The sequence below is a fragment of the Bufo bufo genome, chromosome 5 (assembly GCF_905171765.1).
Source record: "Bufo bufo chromosome 5, aBufBuf1.1, whole genome shotgun sequence".
In the NCBI taxonomy this organism is placed as follows: domain Eukaryota; kingdom Metazoa; phylum Chordata; class Amphibia; order Anura; family Bufonidae; genus Bufo; species Bufo bufo.
Genome location: NC_053393.1, coordinates 359,837,824 through 359,851,202, shown reverse-complemented (window position 1 = coordinate 359,851,202; position 13,379 = coordinate 359,837,824).

Here is a 13,379-nt window from a genome sequence, read left to right as displayed (position 1 = left end):
TTCATCCACTGAATGATGAATGGGACAATGCTTTGATACGGCACCATTAGTTGCTGTTTGAGGGACTGAATGATCTGTGGTACTGTTTCCCACCCTGGAAGGGATCCAGGCTCGGACTGGCTCACCGGGAAGCCGGTGAAATGCCCGGTGGGCCCCTTGCCTGTCTGCTTATACTACAGCCAGAGCCACCAGCAGGGCAGTTACTATACTGTCAGGCGCCTGGCTGTTATCAGGTGCTGGACTGCAGCACTGGCACACATATCATTTTACTTTGGTGAAAGGGACAGCACAATACTTTGCAGCGCTTGTTCCTTTCTCCAAAGTAAACTTCACCGACCCGACATGAGCGGACAGCTCCCCCCCTCCTCTCTGCAGTGTGATATTCCATCATGTGTGACGAGGGGGCGGAGCCAGAGGAGCCGACAGCCGAGGCAGCAGCAGGAGATGGAGACGCTGCTCTCTCTGAGTCACTGTGCCTCCCTCCAGTATAAAGTTCAGTCCTCTTCTCTGGTCCCACTACTCCACACAGCAGCACTGGGGTAAGTTACTGTGGGAGGGAACTGGGAAGTTAGGAGAGTCCTGAAGCTGCTGCCCCTGCACATCTTGTGTCCCTGTTCCAGCCCCTCACAGACCTTTCCCACCAACTATCTCACCTATACTTTATACAGGGCAAGAAGTTATGTCTCCCAGTGTCCCCCTCTTCCCTCTCATCAGTGGCATTTTACACTTTCCCAGCCCCTCACCCCCACATAATATGTAATGTCTCTGGAGCAGTAACGTGCACACAATCCATGGGGCCCCGATGCAAAACTGAACCATGGGCCCCCCCCCCCCCCCCCCCCAACCTCCCTCCACCAGCAGCAGAGTTAGGCTACTTTCACACCCGCGTTAGGTGCGGATCCGTCTGGTATCTGCACAGATGATCCGCACCTATAATGCAAACGCTTGTATCCGTTCAGAACGGATCCGTTTGCATTACCACGAACAAAAAAAACAAGATAATGCAAACGGATCCGTTTTGACTTACACTAAACGTCAATGGGAGGCGGATCCGTTTTCAATTGCACCATATTGTGTCAGTGAAAACGGATCCGTCCTCATTGACTTACATTGTAAGACAGGACTGATCCGTTTGGCTCCGCATCGCCAGGCGGACACCAAAACGAATCTGCACAGACGGATCCGCACCTATAATGCAAATGCATGTATCCGTTCAGAACAGATCTGTTTGGCTGCAAGCAGCGTTTTGGTATCTGCCTCCAGAGCGGAATGGAGGCTGAACAGAGGCAAACTGATGCATTCTGAACGGATCCTTATCCATTCAGAATGCATTGGGGCTGAACTGATCCATTTTGGGGCCGCTTGTGAGAGCCCTGAAACAGATCTCACAGGCGGACCCAGAAACGCCTGTGTGAAAGTAGCCTAACTCTGCAATATTTCTGTAGCCTGCAACCTCTGACTGCCCAGTTGGGCTGAAACTACTACACCCAGCATGTTCTGGCAGTAATAGTAAATGGATATTGGTGCAATTCTGAGCTACTAGTCTATATAATATATAATATTATATATTATATAGACTAGTAGCTCAGAATTGCACCAATATCCATTTACTATTACTGCCAGAACAGTAGTTTCAGCCCAACCGGGCAGTCAGAGGTTGTAGGCTACAGAAATATAGCAGAGCTAGTTATAAAGCCAGCCCCTATCAGACCCTACTCTGAACTCACTCACCATATTGTGGTGAGCAATTATAAGGACCTTTTTTTTTTTTTTTTTTTACAAATCTTATCTTCACTTCCGGACCGGCACCGGCTTCTTCACGCTCTCCCGAAAGCTTTTCCGGCACCTTCTCCCTGCTGCGTCTCGGCGTTGTTGTGCGCCTGCGCAGCCTAGGGAAACGTCATGTCCAGTGCGGCCACCCAACAGGAAATGACTAGGCACGCCGCACCCGCACGGGGAGGAGAATCAGGGGGAGGAGACTCACTCAAGGAGGGTAGGGCTGGCCTGGCCTGGCACTGCAGCGCAGAAACGCAACACTGGGCGGCAGGCCCTAGGTCGGCCGCCCGGGTTAAGGCTGTTTCACACGAGCGAGTCCATTGCGGGAATCACGCTCCGTGTGTGAGTGTGATCCTCCGCTCTGGACTTGCAGGAGCGCACGGCATTATCATGATTTATAATGCTATGTGCCTCTGCTTGACCTTATTTCTACAGAATCATACTGACAGCTTTATGTCGCTATGTCCAGAGCGGAGGTTCACACTCACACACGGAGCGTGATTCCCGCAATGGACTCGCTCGTGTGAAACAGCCCTTATACAGGCAGGCACAACACTACTGCAGGGCGGGGCCAGGGGTCCACAGGCAGCTGGGCCCCCTGGAGTGCCGGGCCCGGTCGCAACTGCGACCCCTGTATATACGCCCCTGCTCTGGAGGTTATATCAGTACTGGAGCGATATAAGAGGAGTGGCTGATATCAGTCACATAGGATGTAATGTCCCTGAAGGTTATATCAGCGTTGGAGCATTATAAGAGGAGCGGCTGATATCAGTCACATATGATGTAATGTCTCTGGAGGTTACTGTATTTTTCGCCCCATAAGACGCACTCCTTCCCCCCCAAATGGGGAGAAAATGCCCCTGTGTTTTATGGGGCGAATGCTGACATTTTTACATCGCAGGCTGCGATGTATGAGCGAGCGGGGAGGGACTGGGAGGAGGAGCTGGAGGCCGGCAATAGCGGCAGGGCTGGTGCAGTCACTGTACTCCGGCCCCGCCGCTCCAGTGCTGCAATATTCAAATATAAAATTTCTCATTCAATTAAAAGTGATTAAACATGCCCCCCCCCCACTTTTAATATTACCGTACACCCTAACAGCTTCTGTAGAATGCAGGCCGGGCGGGCGGCAGCATAACTCCCTGATGTCACTTGCCTGCGCCACCTACTTTATGAATCAAGCAGGCGGCGCAGGCACATGACGTCAGTGAGTGACGCGCTGGCCGCCCGGCCTGCCTGCCTGCGTAGTACAGAAGCTGTTAGGGTGTACGGTAATATTAGGAGTGAGGGGACATGATTAATCACTTTTAATTGAATGAGACATTTTATATTTGTATACTGCAGCACTGGAGCGGTGGGGGGGGATCTGTGGATGACAGTTTTATGGGGGACATCTGTGGATGGCACTGTTAAGGGGTGGGGGGTCTGTGGATGGCACTGTTATGGGGTGGGGGGGTCTGTGATGGCACATCCATAACAGTGCCATCCACAGATCCCCCATAACAGTGCCATCCACAGATCCCCCATAACAGTGCCATCCACAGATCCCCCCATAACAGTGCGTCATCCACAGATCCCCCCATAAGGCCTCATGCACACGACCGTTGTTGTGTTCCGTTCCGCAAAATGGGGTTCCGTTGTTCCGTTTCCGTTTTTGTTTCCGTGTGTCTTTCTTTATTTTTGGAGGATCACCAGACATGAAGGAAAGTAAAAAAAAATCGAAGTCAAGTTTGCCATGCAAATGATAGGAAAAAAACGGATGCGGACACGTGGACGTGGATTACAATCTTGTGTGCCTTCGCGTTTTTACCCGGTCCCATTGACTTGAATGGGTCCGCAAACCGTTTTCCGTGGAAAAAATAGGACAGGTTATATTTTTTTGACGGACTGGAACCACGGATCACGGACACGGATGACAAACGGTGCATTAGCCGAGTTTTCAACAAACCCATTGAAAGTCAATGGGTCAGCAGAAAATCACGAAAAACTGAACAACGGACACGGAATAAAACAACGGTCGTGTGCATGAGGCCTAACAGTGCGTCATCCACAGATCCCCCATAACAGTGCCATCCCCAGATCCCCCCATAAGTGTCCTTCACAGATCCCCCCCATAACAGTCTCCTTCACAGATCCCCAGTAACAGTGCCATCCACAGACCACCATTAGTTCCAAACCCACCAAAAGCACACCTTTTGGTTAAATTTTTTTTTTCTTATTTTCCTCCCCAAAAACCTAGGTGCGTCTTATAGGGCGAAAAATACGGTATATCAGTACTAGAGCGTTATAAGAGGAAAGGCGGATATCAGTCACATAGGATGTAATGTCTCTGGAGGTTATATCAGTACTGGAGCGTTATAAGAGGAGCGGCTGATATCAGTCACATATGACTGTGAAAAGGTTATCAGTATCTGATTGGTGGGGGTCTGACACCCGGGACTAGGGATCAACTGATATAGATTTTTTTTAGAGCCGATAACCTGTGAACTTTCAGGCCGATAGCTGATAATTTATACCAATATTTTGTGCATTTTCACAAATTCCTACACAAATCTGTTGTTAAATGAAGAGATGCCATTATATATCTAAGATTAAATATTTATACTTAATATTTTGGTGTTTTTTTAAATTTAATAACTATCTCCCCCTTAGGGGCTAGAACCTGGATCCCTTGTCCTATTCACCCTAATAGAGCTCTATCAGAGTGAATAGGACGTCACACTCTCCCTGCTGACCTGTGCATAGTACACATGTCAGCAGGGAGCTGACTATGGCAGCCAGGGCGTCTGTAGCGTCCTGGCTGCCATGGTAACCGATCAGAGCCCCGCAATTACACTGCTTGGGCTCTGATCAGAAGCTGCCACTGCCACCAATGAAGATAACTTGCCCATTAATTAAAATATAGCGACACCTGACCTCTATGAGAGGTAGCTGCGATCCGCGACAGTTAACCCCTTAGGTGCAGCTATATGATTCACCCGCCTCCTATATTTGAATTAATAACTGAGTTAACATCATTGGTGGCGCAATGGCCACAGCCCCTCCCCTCCTCCTCCCCTCTTGCCTCTCACTGGTGGCAGCAGCGGCACAGGGGGGAGGGACTGCTTCCTTCTCCCCTGTGCTGCTGAGGGAACATTGATCATGTTGATAGCAGCGCGATCCATGTTCGCGATTCGTTATCGGCATATCGGCAAGGTTAGATACTGATACCGATAACTTTGAAAATCCTGAATATCGGCCGATAATATCGGTAAATCCGATAATCGGTCGATCCCTACCTGGGACCACTGCCGATCAGCTGTTTGAGAAGGCACCGGGGCTCCTGTGAGCCCTGTGCCCTTCTCTGTGATTTTTCTGGGCCATGTGACGTCACGTTCATTGATCAAGTGGCCTAGGAGCAGCTCAGCCCCATAGAGGTGAAAGGGGCTGAACATGATACCAAGCACAGCCGCTATACAATGTACGGCGCTGAGCTTGGTGAGCTGTGAGGAGGCCGGGGCACTACTGCCAGCACTTCAATAAACTTATCCTTCTGAATATGCAGGAAACATTTCCTTCACTTTGGATATTGTTTAGGCTGGGGGACTGGGTGGTTCATCTAGGACATGGAATGTCCACGTATGACTGCTGTCTAAACTACTGACTGTAAATAGCAGATACAGTTATCAACTAAATGAGTTGCTTAAAGGGAGTCTGTCATCAGTTTCACCTTTTTAACCCTTCCCATAGCTTTCGAGCAGCATTTCAGTTGATAAAAACATTACCTTTATAAGCAATCGTGGACTTATAAAACTGGCAAATCATCTTAGTAGGATATGCAAATGAGGGCTCGCAGGTGCCCAGGGGCGGCGTCAACCTCGTAGGTGCCGAGATCCCGCGCCTGCGCACTGAGTCCATCGGCCGGCGCATGCGCACTGCGATGTCCATTCCTGGTACGGCATCACAGTAATTAATGCGCATGTGCCGGCTAATGGACTCAGTGCGCAGGCGCGGGATCTCGGCAAAAGAAGAAGTAAGAAGATGGGCGGGCAGAGGGAAAAGATGGGCGGGGGGAAGCGGCGATAAGGCAGAGCTGCCTGGGCACCTACAAGGTTGACGCCGCCCCTGGGCACTTGCGAGCCCTCATTTGCACATCCTACTAAGATGATTTTTGCCAGTTTTATTAAGGTAACGTTTTTATCAACTGTAATGCTGCTCGAAAGCTATGGGAAGGGTTAAAAAGGATAACAGACTCCCTTTAAAGAGAAACTATTTGATATAGTGCAGTGCACAATACTGTTCTGTTTAGCATACTGTTACTGTATTGTGTGCTAAAATGCATACATTCATGTGTGCGAGACTGAAAAATGAACAAGTTATATCTCCAGCTCTAGGGTGGGCCCCCAAAATCAATTCCACTGGTGGGCCCTAGGCACCCCAGTCCGACACTGAAGGGATCCCAAAGGACAGAATGGGATTAGCTTGTTCTGAAGTGCTTTTGGGCGGTGACCGTCCACAGATGTCTCAAAGACTGAGGGTCCATCTTGAATATTTGTATCACTGCTTGTTGTTATAATCTGCTTGTAATAGTGGTGTATTGTATTCTGCCATGTAATAAAAGACTGCAGACAGAAGTAACTTTTTACCAATTCCATAGTGAGACAATGGATGAGCTTGGAACCCTGGTTCAACTAAACTTTGCACGGCTGCCGGCAGATGTACATTTCATCCATGAGGTGAAACATCTGGGGTACGTCTGGCCAGATCTTACAGGCTCACCATTGTTTCAAATGGGTGAGATGTGGGGGATGAGACTCCATCTTAGTGTCTGCAGCAGCCATTTTACATTGTATGACCTCTCTGAAGTTAATAGATCAGAAACTTTGACATGCAAAGTCTCTGCAGGAAGTAACATAGCCCCCACCTTTGCTATTTTCGATGGAAACTGTTAGCTCTAACGGTTATTTCCTGTATTCTGAATTGTATGCGTCTGCGGTTAATTGACATTTACATTTTCTGTTTCTATAAGCACATATACAGTATGTACAAATATGGTCATGACCTTCATGAGATGTGTGTGGGTGGCTTTTCCACCCCCTTCCTTGCCAAGACAGTATAATATGGTATGCATTTTGTTTGAATAAAGAGAGACTTGTTTGATCACTGAGTGTCGTTCAATAAATACACCAGATGGATACCCATTACTAAATCTATGGGCAATAATGATTGGGAACTCAGCATAAATTAGAGTAAGGGGTTTTTGCCCCCACATATATCACACCCAAAAATTGCTGAATTACACCCGAAAATGTAACAGACAAATTAGTGATTTTTTTTTACCTGTCTACTAGGTATAGCAGTGGTATATCACAGACAAAAATTGGTGAATTTCACCCGAAAATGTAACAGACAAATTAGTGATTTTTTTTTTACCTGTCTACTAGGTATAGCAGTGGTATATCACACGCAAAAATTGGTGAATTTCACCCGAAAATGTAAGACAAATTAGTGATTTTTTTTTTTTTACCAGTCTACTAGGTATAGCAGTGGTTGGTATATCACACCAAAAAAATTCTAAATTTCACCTTAAGTGGTATATCACACCGAAAAATTGGTGAATTTCACCCGAAAATGTAACAGACAAATTTGTGAATAATTTTACCTGTCTACTAGGTAGAGCATGGGTATATCACACCCAAAAATTGGTGAATTTCACCCGAAAATGTAACAGATAAATTAGAGATTTTTTTTTTACCTGTCTACTAGGTATAGCAGTGGTATATCACACCCAAAAATTGGTGAATTTCACCCAAAAATGTAACAGACAAATTAGTAAAATTTTTTAACCTGTCTACTAGGTAGAGCAGTGGTATATCACACCCAAAAATTTGTGAATTTCACCCGAAAATGTAACAGACAAATTAGTGAATCTTTTTTACCTGTCTACTAGGTAGAGCATGGGTATATCACACCCAAAAAATGGTGAATTTCACCCTAAAATGTGACAAATTAGTAAATTATTTTTACATGTCTACTAGGTATAGCAGTGGTATATCACACCTAAAAATTGGTGAATTTCACCCGAAAATGTAACAAACCAATTAGTGAAATGACATAAAATAAAATACGTACAAAAAACAAAACAAAAATAACTTGATTTATGAGGTGGAGGTCCATATGGAGTAGGAGTTTGATGAGGCGGTGGACGTAGCGGTGTAGGTGTAAGCGGCGGTGGAGGAGGACGAGGTGGCCAACACTGGTTTTTGGTTAAATTTCTTTTTTTTTATTAGAGTACACCCCAAAAGAGTTAGAAATATCAAAAATATGGCTGGGTAAGGCCGGTATACATGTCTATTCTGCACAAGGTACGGACAAGTCCTGTGGGATCCATGCCTGGTTCATTTTAATGAATGTGAGCTTGTCCACATTGGCTGTGGACAGGAGGCTGCGATTGTCTGTGATAACGCCCGCTGCCGTGCTAAACACCGTAAAGGGCAAGCTCAGGCCAATTTGGAGACCCAGAAGTTGAAGGGGGCAGACTCGTCATTCAGTACGTGTAGGCGTGTGCACACATACTGCTCCACCATGTTGCGGAAATGCTGCCTCCTGCTAAGACGTTCCATATCAGCTGGTGGTGCTGGTTGTTGTGGTGTGCTGACAAAGATTTTCCACATTTCAGCCATGCTAACCCTGCCTTCTGAGGTGCTGGCGGTGCCCCAGCTGCGTTGGCGACCTCTTCCTCCTCCTCTGCCTTCGCCTTGTGCTTCCACTGTGCCCCCGCTGTCAGGTGGGAATGCCACCAGCAGCGCGTCTACCAGCGTGCGCTTGTACTCGCGCATCTTACGATCACGCTCCAGTGAGGGAATTAAGGACGATACGTTGTCCTTGTAACGGGGATCCAGCAGCGTGGCCACCCAGTAATCAGCACAAGTTAGAATGTGGGCAACTTGGCGGTCGTTGCGGAGACACTGTAGCATGTAATCGCTCATGTGTGCCAGGCTGCCCAGAGGCAACGAAAAGCTGTCCTCTGTGGGAGATGTATCGCGTGTGTCCTCTGTATCCCCCCAGTCACGCACCAGTGATGGCCATGAGCTGGTCTGGGTGCCACCCTGCTGTGAACATGGTTCCTCCTCCTCCATCTCCTCCTCCTCCAGGAACCCACCCTCGGAGCCACTTGTGAATGACTGGTTGGAAACACTATGAAATGATCCCTCTTCCTCCTCCTCCTCCTCCTGTGCCACATCCTCGTCCATCATCGCCAGGAGGCATAGAAGTGGGATAGTAACGCTGAGAACGGCGTTATCAACACTGGCCATGTTGGTGGAGTACTCGAAACAGCATAACAAGGAACACAGGTCTCGCATGGAGGCCCAGTCATTGGTGGTGAAGTGGTGCTGTTCCGCAGAGCGACTCATCTGTGCGTGCTGCAGCTGAAACTCCACTATCGCTTGCTGCTGCTGCTCGCACAGTCTGGCCAGCATGTGCAAGGTGGAGTTCCACCTTGTGGGCACGTCGCATATGAGGCGGTGAGCGGGAAGGCCGAAATTACGCTGCAGCACTGACAGGGTAGCAGCAGCAGGATGAGAATGCCGAAAGCGCGCACAGATGGCCCGCAATTTATGCAGAAGCTCTGACATATCGGGGTAATTTTTAAGAAATCTCTGCACCACAAAATTCAGCACATGCGCCAGGCAAGGGATGTGCGTCAAACCGGCTAGTCCCAGAGCTGCTACGAGATTTCACCCATTATTGCACACCACCAGGCCGGGCTTGAGGCTCACTGGCACCAGCCACTCATCGGTCTGTTGTTCAAGGCTCATCCACAGCTCATCCGCCATGTGGGGTTTGTCCCCCAAGTTTTAAAACTGCCTGCTGCCGTTTACCCATGGCTGTGCTGAAGTTGGTGGTGAAGGTGTTACGCTGACGGGATGAGGAGCCGGTAGAGGATGAGGAAGCGAAGTAGAAGGAGGAAGCAACAGGAGGCAAACTGAAGCACCCTGCAATCCTTGGTGGTGGAAGGACATGTGGCAAACTGCTATCCGCCTGAGGCCCAGCCACCACTGCATTTACCCAGTGTGCTGTTATGGAGATATAACATCCCTGACTGTGCTTACTGGTCCACGTATCTGTAGTGAGGTGCACATTTGCCACAGATTGCGTTGCGCAGTGCACATCTGATTTTGTCCCCCACTTGGTTGTGCAGGGAAGGGATGGCACGCCTGGAAAAGAAGTGGTGGCTGGGAACGACGTACTGTGGGACAGCCACCGCCATAAGGCTTTTAAAACTCTCTGTCTCCACCAGACAGAATGACAGCATTTCAAAGGCCAGTAATTTTGAAATGCTGGCATTCAGGGCCAGGGATCGTGGGTGAGTAGGGGGGTACTTCTGTAACATCCCAGAGTTATGTTACGAGACTCTTCTACCCCGCTACAACCTGTTAAGGGCATTAACATTGTCATCTTGTGTAATTTCATGTAATTTCCTCACAGATGTGCATTCTAAGCCCTGTCAAATATATATTGCTGTAATTTCCATGTTCACCAGCAGGTGGCAGCAATGTGTTAGCAGGGACTTAGACACTTTAGTGTTTCTGAACTGGAATAGTACATTCCAGTTCAGCTCCCCCCTCTATGAGCAGAAGTGGGCTGGGCCAACATCCTGCCTCATGGGTGGGGAAGGAAGTTAAGTTAGTGTAGCCCACCCCCTGCTAGGGGTAGGGTGTGCATGTTAGGAGCTCCCAGCTATAGGGATCCAAAGCCAGGATCTTGTCTCGGCTGAGACAATCGATCATCATCCCCAGCCTGAGAGTTGCAGCCTCAGCTAGGAGAAAGCAAGCAGACACCTCCAGTTACAGGAAAAAGCATACCCTGAAACAATAACTGTGAGTACCGTCCAGAGACCCCAGGAGAAGACATATTCCTCCTCAGCTAGTCAGTCCCCAAGACAGCAGAAGACAGAAAGCGCAGAAGGTAAATTCCTGCCACATTACAGAGCTAATAAGCAGACGTCCTATTCCTGCAAAAGCTCCAGGCACATGATAGAGCATAAGATAATTTCCTGCCACACATTGCCAATACCTGCTGGGACTAAAGACTAATGCTGTACTTTGCTTGGATGAAAGCTGCAACTAGTAAAGACAAGTTTGAACTTTACCTAAGGTCTGGATCTCAATTACTGCTGCAAATTCCTCTATTACTCCTACTAGCACTACACTCATTTTATTGCAAGTGAGCCAGGATCCAGGAGTCCAGCCGTACCCAGGTAAGAGACACCGTTGACACCATTACCACTACAATACAGAGACATTACACCACTCTGGCATTCCTAACCTGGTGCGTGAGTTACAACACCTTAACCCCTTAAGGACATAGGACGTACCGGTACGCCCTATTTCCCGAGTCCTTAAGGAACCAGGACGTACCGGTACGTCCTAACTTTAAATAGGCATTCCGGCGCCCCAGGGGTTAATATGAACAGGATGCCGGCTGAAATAATTCAGCCGGCATCCTGTCACAACACCAGGGGGGGTCATGTGACCCCCCCCCCCCATGTCGGCGATCGCAGCAAACCGCTGGTCAATTCAGACCTGCGGTTTGCTGCGCTTTTTGCAGTTTCTGATCCCCGCGGTCCCTGACCGCGGGGATCAAAAACTTTAGAGTGCCTAAAATCAATATTTTTCACCCCCCCCCCCTGCACCCCTGCACGATTTGATGCCGGCGGGTGGTGCGGGGGGGGTGTCGCAGGCGGTGGGGGCATTGCGGGAGGCGGGCGGTGCGGCAGGCGCCTCCCCTTGAATGATCGTTGGCTTCTAGTGGGTATACCAGGGTGCCAGCACATTGCTGGCACCCTGGTATAAACGGCTGACATCTGTGCAGATGTCAGCCGTTTAACCCTTTCCATACCGCGGTCCGTACGGACCGATGTATGGAAAAAGTTAACTGTCATCGGTCAGGGAGCTTCCTCCCTCTCCATCGGGGGGCTGCTGTGCCTTTGCAGCCCCCCGATGGAGAGGGAGAGAGCCCCCCGACAGCCCCCCTCAGCCCCGTGCTTACCCTTCCCCGTCTGCGAAGTTGTGGCAGACGGGGAAGGTTCCCATGGCAACAGGACGCCTGCTGGGCAGAGGGAAAGGATGGGCGGGGGGAAGCGGCGATAAGGCAGAGCTGCCTGGGCACCTACAAGGTGGACGCCGCCCCTGGGCACTTGCGAGCCCTCATTTGCACATCCTACTAAGATGATTTTTGCCAGTTTTATTAAGGTAACGTTTTTATCAACTGTAATGCTGCTCGAAAGCTATGGGAAGGGTTAAAAAGGATAACAGACTCCCTTTAAAGAGAAACTATTTGATATAGTGCAGTGCACAATACTGTTCTGTTTAGCATACTGTTACTGTATTGTGTGCTAAAATGCATACATTCATGTGTGCGAGACTGAAAAATGAACAAGTTATATCTCCAGCTCTAGGGTGGGCCCCCAAAATCAATTCCACTGGTGGGCCCTAGGCACCCCAGTCCGACACTAAAGGGATCCCAAAGGACAGAATGGGATTAGCTTGTTCTGAAGTGCTTTTGGGCGGTGACCGTCCACAGATGTCTCAAAGACTGAGGGTCCATCTTGAATATTTGTATCACTGCTTGTTGTTATAATCTGCTTGTAATAGTGGTGTATTGTATTCTGCCATGTAATAAAAGACTGCAGACAGAAGTAACTTTTTACCAATTCCATAGTGAGACAATGGATGAGCTTGGAACCCTGGTTCAACTAAACTTTGCACGGCTGCCGGCAGATGTACATTTCATCCATGAGGTGAAACATCTGGGGTACGTCTGGCCAGATCTTACAGGCTCACCATTGTTTCAAATGGGTGAGATGTGGGGGATGAGACTCCATCTTAGTGTCTTCAGCAGCCATTTTACATTGTATGACCTCTCTGAAGTTAATAGATCAGAAACTTTGACATGCAAAGTCTCTGCAGGAAGTAACATAGCCCCCACCTTTGCTATTTTCGATGGAAACTGTTAGCTCTAACGGTTATTTCCTGTATTCTGAATTGTATGCGTCTGCGGTTAATTGACATTTACATTTTCTGTTTCTATAAGCACATATATGTACAAATATGGTCATGACCTTCATGAGATGTGTGTGGGTGGCTTTTCCACCCCCTTCCTTGCCAAGACAGTATAATATGGTATGCATTTTGTTTGAATAAAGAGAGACTTGTTTGATCACTGAGTGTCGTTCAATAAATACACCAGATGGATACCCATTACTAAATCTATGGGCAATAATGATTGGGAACTCAGCATAAATTAGAGTAAGGGGTTTTTGCCCCCACATATATCACACCCAAAAATTGCTGAATTACACCCGAAAATGTAACAGACAAATTAGTGAATTTTTTTACCTGTCTACTAGGTATAGCAGTGGTATATCACAGACAAAAATTGGTGAATTTCACCCGAAAATGTAACAGACAAATTAGTGATTTTTTTTTTACCTGTCTACTAGGTATAGCAGTGGTATATCACACGCAAAAATTGGTGAATTTCACCCGAAAATGTAAGACAAATTAGTGATTTTTTTTTTTTTTACCAGTCTACTAGGTATAGCAGTGGTTGGTATATCACAC